The sequence below is a fragment of the Sebastes fasciatus genome, chromosome 2 (genome assembly GCF_043250625.1).
Source record: "Sebastes fasciatus isolate fSebFas1 chromosome 2, fSebFas1.pri, whole genome shotgun sequence".
In the NCBI taxonomy this organism is placed as follows: domain Eukaryota; kingdom Metazoa; phylum Chordata; class Actinopteri; order Perciformes; family Sebastidae; genus Sebastes; species Sebastes fasciatus.
Genome location: NC_133796.1, coordinates 37,800,423 through 37,808,257, shown reverse-complemented (window position 1 = coordinate 37,808,257; position 7,835 = coordinate 37,800,423). Strand labels below are relative to the sequence as shown.

General features: G+C 37.8%; 1 protein-coding gene across 1 annotated transcript in view; it reads right to left on the bottom strand.

Annotated features, from left to right (window-relative positions):
- Nucleotides 1–3,349: 3,349 nt before the first annotated feature.
- mapk8ip1b (mitogen-activated protein kinase 8 interacting protein 1b) overlaps nt 3,350–7,835 on the bottom strand; it is a 90,317-nt gene continuing 85,831 nt past the window's right edge. Inside the window, exon 13 of the transcript XR_012592254.1 lies at nt 3,350–3,367. The gene's annotated coding sequence lies outside the window, so the exon portion shown is untranslated. The remainder of the gene's footprint in view (nt 3,368–7,835) is intronic.

Here is a 7,835-nt window from a genome sequence, read left to right as displayed (position 1 = left end):
AAAGTAATATTGTTTAATAAATCCTTTACCTAAAATAGGATAAATCATTTATTTGGTGTTTTGAATGTGATTGTGAATGATTGTCTGTCTCTATGTGTCCGCCCTGTGATAGTCTGGCAACCTGTGCAGGGTGCAATGCACTTAACCCCAAATTGCTCCGGACTCATAGCCATTGGTGTGTGAATGAGTATTTAGATTAGATCCTGATGGGCAAAGTTGGCACCTTGCATGGCAGCCTTCTGCCATCAGTGTATGAATGTGTGTGTGTGAATGGGTGAATGCTGACATATAGTGTAAAGCGCTTTGAGTGGTTGGAAGACTAGAAAAACGCTATATAAAATGCAAGTCCATTTACCAATATAGACATTTTCCCCAGACTTATAAAAAAAATTATGAAGAAAAACAATATACGACTAAAATTACAATATATTAACTTATTATGCACCGAAAAATTAATTTCCATGGGCGCCCCCATTTCGGACAACATCAACAAACACATCGAAACTCGTAAACTCTGAGCTTTCAGAAACTTTCCACTTCCGGGGTCGTGAATGCGACATGAGGGTGGCGTTCATATGGACTCTTGAACAATTGCTGTTAATATACAGCAGGATTTCAACAGTATTAACCTGTTATTGCTAAAAACAGTGCTTTACTGTTAATACAAAAGAAAATCTGTTAAATTACGCTCATAGGCCGTTTTTTAACTGAACTATAATGCATTCTTTAAAAAACAGCACTTTACTGCTGATCAACTGTCTAAAGTATCATCAGTAACAGTTTCATGCAGTATTTTTTTAATTCTGGGACCTGATCTGCACATGTGAGGTTTGTACAGTGTACATGATTGTAAAATCAGTGAATGAGCTCTGTTCTTCACTCACATGTTGTTCTGGTTTGCATTCTGTGCTTGTAGCCAGCTATAGACAGACATTTTGGGAAAAGTGTCAACAAATCTATTATAGCCTTTTTCCACTAACAAGTGCCTTTAATTGTATTTAGTGTGACTATTTCTATGTCTGTAACCTGCTAAGTCTATTCATTTAGGCAAAAAATAATGTTTATTAAAATGTATGTAAATAGTGCATTAAAACAAAATCAGTAAGATAATGTAAAAGAAAGGGGGAAAACAGCAATGTATCTTTAAACAGTAAATTAACTGTAAAAATAATGTGAAATTAATAAAAAAAAACAGTTCATACTGTATTTTTCATTAACAGTACAAAGCTGTACATTTCAGTGACAGTATAATAATGTTAATTTGTACAGTAACATAATGGCAACCCTGCTACCAGTTCTTTACTGTTCTTTTACTGGGAAATTCGTTTCCTTGTTTTCTTTTTTTGAAGACTAACAAATGTAATAACTCATTCTAGAACCAGGCTTTTCTTGTGAGTTGATGCGGTGGTTTGCTCAAGACAAGCTGTCCACAATGCAGTTAGACAGGATCAGTAAAGGCCTCATGGCTCTACTCATCATCTCTTTTGTGATTTGTGGAGGACTTTCTGCACCTGTGCTGAGCAGGTAGGTCTTCTTTACTTCTATTTTAAGATAATCGTCATGTGAACATGTTGAAGCACAAGTTGAGGCTTCTGGCAGTTTGGTGTGATATTGTTATTTGAGTAGTTTCCTGAAAGATAGAATATCAAAAAATGCATCAAGGAATTGAGGGAGCAATGGCTGTAGCAGGGTGTGTCAGAAAACACAGACTGCTGCAAATGTTGTTGTTGTTGCCTAGAAACAGAGAATGACGGTCCTTGTGCACTTTTTCATGCCATATTATACCTGAGCTGTGCTTTGCCTCCCCTTACAAAAAATAAGTTTATTCAAGTGTGCTCTCAGTAAACTTCTTTAAAATTAAAATAAGTATGTTTGAGTAAGCGTGCAGTTTACTTTTTATGTGCATTTCAGAGATACACTTAAAAAAATTATACTTAAGTATACTTGGCTTATACCGACAAGTATACAGAAAAGTCCAAGTATACTTGGCTTATACTGAAATGTTTACTGAAAAGTATATTTGGCTAAGTACTATGAGTTCACTTAAAGAAAACGTACAAGTATACTTGCAGTAAAATCTATTAAACTAGTAGTTTACGGAGAGTATACTTTAAAGTATACTTTCATAAACTAAAAAGTGGGTTACAAGTATATAACTAGTAAACTAACAGTATACCTATAATTTCACTTGTAGTATTGTTCATATTATAGTTGCGGTACAAAACACAACTTGGATGTAAACTAGTTGTGTACTCAAAGTTTACTACTCTTACATTTAAAGTATACTTAAAAGCATACTTTTATAAACTAAAAAGTGGGCCAATTTAATCCCAGTAAGTAGTACACTTACAAGTATACTACTAGTGCATTGATATTAGTATACTTATTTCATAAAGTATTTTTGGGATTATACTTGAACTATACTTAAGTATACTTCCTTTTCTTAAGGGTATTTATCTTTTCATAGGCTTCATAAAGAGGCTTTGCGGCTTCCTTTTATTTGTGTGAGAGACTGTGACGCGTTCAGTCTTTTCCTGGGAAATGATCATACATTCTTGTGTGGCTCTTAACATATGAGTGGTTGCTTATAAATAAATAAATAAATAAATAAATATAAAATAATTAATATAAATAAACTTGAAGTATACTTCTGTTTTGTAAGGGTCTGCAAGGCTCTGCGCCCTACCTTGCAGTGAGTGAAGAGCAAATTTGTTATCATGTGAAGGCAGCTTAACGCTATCAGCAGCTATGCGTAACAAGTACAAACTGGGACTTTTTGTAGTTGTTTTTGCACCTGTCTGCATACATGCCAACGTACGTCAGTGACTGAACAAACTTCGGCACACCTATGCGTCCACTCATATGACAATAGCCACACAACTGTCAATACAGACACGATCCTTAAAGTTAATCCTTAAAGTAGATTTCCTTGACATGCCCTTTCTCAGAATGCTGAGGTGAACTTTGCCAAAACTGATACGATTGCCCAGAACAGCAGACCTGAAAACCAGTTCAACAACCACTCTTTTATTTGTTTGCCAGAGAGGAGTGGATTAAAATCTCTCTCAAATCTCTCGTATGGCGACACAAACCTATAGTATATGCCACATTTGTGCCTCTGCGTTGTGCTCTAGCCCCACCTTGCAGTGTGCACAGCTCATACTGCAGATCATGTGTAGCGAGCCGTAAGCCTAACTTTCCACATATGCGAGTATACGAGGGTCCGCAAGGGTCCGCGTGACATAAATTTCATCATCAGAGGATGTAACGCATATAGGCTCTGTGTGGAAGTTTGCTGCAGGTGGTAGCGTAGCAATCTACTGTGCATGTGTGGAACGCGTCCGCCAAGCGGACAGTACAATCAGGACTACTACTCATTCGTGGTGACCCTTGATGTTTTGTGATGATAAAAAGAAAAAAAAAATGTTCTCGCATGCCTCCACAGTGAACGGAGAATCCAAAAAAGTAGAAGATTCTTGATGAATTGAAGTAAACTACAAGCCAAGTATACCTTTCTGTAGGCCTTTAAGGCAAGAATACTTAATTATACTTTCCTTAAGTATATCTCGATCAAAAGGTTAAGTACAAATATAAGCCAAGTATAGTTAGACTTTTCTGTATACTTGTCAGTACAAGCCAAGTATACTTCAGTATACTTTTGTAAAGTATATCTCTGGTAAATACATAAAAAAGTAAACTGAAAGTATACTCTCTTATTTAAAGTTTAAAGGAAGTATACTAATAGCACACTTGAATTAACTTGTTTTTGGTAATGGTAGACTTCCTCAGCACATCTGGACTTCAGATTTTTCTCCACATTTCACTGGATGAAGCAGCTCAATTGTTCCATTATCTGGGGATTGCCATGCACGGGGTTCCTATGTACACTTTGTAACTGTAATAGTTCCTTTCTCAGATTATCATCCATAGATTATCATGTGCATGTAGACATAGACATTAGTTTGAGTTTCTGATATCAGCGGCCTCCACAGTGTGATTATCCTCACTGTTTTCATCTGGTGTTGCAGAGCTGATGGAGATACAGCAGAGTTAGAGCTGCTCTTTGACCCCGGACTCTTCAAACAGTATGTTAGCACTGCTGATGGTAAGAAAGCCACCTATCAGTTTATTCAGTAGCAACTCATAATCAAACCAAACAGGCTACCAAGTGCTGTGTGTCTAAGGCAACACTGAACACTGATTAAACAATGTTGTTAAAACATTTGTTGGATACTTGGCAAACACCAGATTGTGTCATTGTGTTGCTGCAGATTACGGTGAGAAGCCCCTCCCCCCTCCTCCTCCGCCACTTGATACTGAAGATCCTTATCAGCCCAACCTGGAGGAGGAATACTACTAACAGAACCATATCCTGTTGCAAATACATGAGGTGGATCTGTCCTGCAGGGAGGATCAGCTCCAGCAAAATATGTTGAAATAAAACAGGAAAAACCTTGTGCACGTTTCCTTGTATTTCGATACTTATCAAGTTATGAGATTAAGATTTGAGAAAGGTCCAACATCATGCTCATTTTCATGTTCATACTTGTAATTTATGTTTCTACTAGAACATCTTTACATGCTGTAATGTTAAAAAAAAAAAAACTTTATCTACCTCATACCGTCTGCATGAGTATGCCTGTATTTACCCTCTGTCTGAATCGCTCTGTTTCAGCCATAGAAATAGAATATAAGAGTAGAACGGATATTTCCCATTCAAATCAATGTAGCAGGATGGTCAGAGAGGCAGATATTTTTACGAGTGCCGCTGCCATAGTGACCGTTGTGGAGACCGACTTCCGCATAATCCCGTTTTCTTTTGTTTGAGTCAAATGACTATAACCTTTATTCAGGGGAAGTTCACTGAGAGCGATGTTCTCCTTTTCAGGAACTAGAAACTTCCTGGTACACTCACAGATTGATCTGCTGGCCACTCCTATTTTATTTCTATGGTTTTATGGTTCTATTGAAATGCGTTGCTAGGCAACAGCTTGTGGCCATTTTTATTTACTTTTTGTCCTCTGATGTAATTCACATACACTACAACTAATTAAACTAGGAAACATTTACAATGTTTACATATATATATAAATGTATATATATAGATGTAGATTTGTGACATCACAAATGGACAGAAATCCTGATGGCTCGTTTAAAGGCACACTTTCTGGGCTGTGTGTATTTCTCCATGAATTGAGTGTTATAGAACTTAAACCGGCTTTTAAAAAAAAGATAAACATCTCACCTCTTACAAGACCTTTAAATTATAGTTTCAGGCAGTGCCACCCCATTTTCCTCTTCATTCACACATAATGCACTGTGGGCCCTGACTCTTCCATAATGTTGTTATTCATACATTTTGATGATGATGAGATGTTATGCCCAACCTGGCAGTGTGTATGTGTATGTGTTTCTTTTTGCATTAAAGCTGAAGTAGACGAGATTGGAGCAAATAATATTAAAAAACGTTATTTATATAAAACAGTCGCTATATCATGACACTAGTACATGAAACAGGTAACCTGAAAAAATAATGTGCATCGGTGTCCTCCGGTGCTCCTAACATCTCCCTACATCTGCAGGATTTCACAGACCGGAGGAAAACAAGCAGTCAGAGCTGATCTGAGATCCGCTGTCCAGCTGACGTCTATGAGAGCCGGCTGTCAATCACTTGCAAACTCCAACAAAATGGTCAAACTAGGCAGCGCTGATCAAATATGAATCAATATTATGTTACTGTAATGCTTATTTCTCTCCTCAAATGTGTTCAGAATCATCTTGTAGTGCACGGTTTAGCTGTAAAATGAGAAAGTTTGTGACCTGGCAGCCATTGTAAAATCTGTTGAAGGAACGCCAAGTTCTGGTCACATGACCGGAGCACAGCCAATAGGAACGCTCTCTCAATGAAATGACCTGTGATTGGTCAAAGTCTCGATTTTTTAAAGCCTGAAAACAGAGCCATGAGGAGGTGCAGAAGTCTAGTTATCTCTCAGAACACTTGAATTATAATATGCTGAAAGGTTATTATGGAATTTTTGCCCAATGATGCCAAAAATATACTGTAGCAAATAAAGGCGCAAATAATTACTAATCCTTTGCCCACATTTTTGCAGATTTATCAATATTTTATTCAGTCCATGTTCAGTTAGATTCCTTCTCAAACTTCAGAGCGGCTGAGGGTTTAAGTTAGGTAGCGACTCCCTGTCATAACCGTTTCATGACTGGTAGCCCCGAAATGATGGCTGAGGGAGGCAGGTTTAGATGCAATTCTTGTTTAGCAAAACATCCCTGGCTTCCCTTTTTTCAAACAATTTTCTTCTGTGTAAATCTTCTATTGCTTCCAAACAGCGTTACAACAGCTCATGTTAACAGACCACAGCTCTGTTCAGCTACACTTTGCTGGGGTTTTGAACAGAGGCCGGTTCCACAGAGATATTTAACACTGATCTGTAGTGTTGTTATATGAATCTAATGCAAGTTATACAGTTTTACAAAAGTAAAGGCAGACATACAGTATTTTAAGCATCAACAGTTAGACTCCCCACTCGCAGGCTTACTTAGAATTAAGGCACAGTCACACTTCACACGTTCATTTCCATTCTATACGAGCGCAGGGGCAAAAAAATAACAACATTTGCTTCCAGTGGCAAATTTGCATCTTTGCATTTGCTCACTTCAACTTTGGTGAACTTTCAGTTTGAATAACGCCTCGGCGGGAAATGCTCACGGCATTGGCGCATGTGTGACCATGCTTTTAGGAACCATGTTTCCATGGTAACAACAAGTGACACCTGACAATTGGCATAAAATGACAAAAAAGAGGAACATGGCGAGGTGACTCGGTCAGCCGTGTTTTTTAGTTTTAAAAAAGTTGTAATTGACCCAGTATCACCAGAGTGCTCCAGGGATGACGTATTTGTGTAGGCCAACCGGGAAGTTAGCGTCGCCCTGGGTTCCCTCGACAAAAAGCCAATGGGATTTTTCCCATGTGTGTTTGTCTGTGGCAAACACACGTGTATGATATTTACACGTTTTGTTCAACAAGATAATCTCCAAAAATGAACACCACTTTTACGATTTCTTGTGTGAAAGCAATCGCCAGAAGAACGTTAGGCTATAAACGAACTACACCACGGTCATTAAAGCACAACGAGGTTGTAAAGGTGATGACGTTTTATAGTCTCATATAGCCACTTTGTCAGCAAACCGCCTCTTTTAAGACACGTAAAGGCTTCAAAGTTCACAAGTGAGGTATTTATTGATGTTTTTTATGTCGTAGAACAAAACGTTAAAGTCTCTTCAGCTTGTGTTAACCACAGAACTTATTTCAGGCATGTAACTAAAAACCCATTCAAAAAAACCCATTGACTTCCAGAAGAGGGAACTTCTGAAGTGCTAAAATGTTAACTCATTTCTGGGTTTTAGGACTCATTCCTGTAGCATTCTATACTGTCCACTTCTAAATAAAGGCAAAAATACTATACTACTTATTAAAAGTCATGTGTACGCTGCAACATAACCCAAACAAATAAGTGTAACAGAGAGGATTGTGTCACCAACTAATGTACAGTAGGCCAAAGACTAGTACTTGTTTAGAAGTACAAGTTGTCATAATAACTATGGAAGAGTAAGAATGTGTGTAATTACAACACATGAAAACACTGCTTCAGTAGTGTGTTACTTCATTAGTAACCCACTCACAAGCAAGTCAGCTATGACTACATTTAACTCACCAACTGAGATGTAGGGATGCCGTTAGTCAGTCAGATCATCCGATGAGAATCAAGACCTCACAAACACAGTGATATAAATGTGTGTATATATGCAGGTGATGC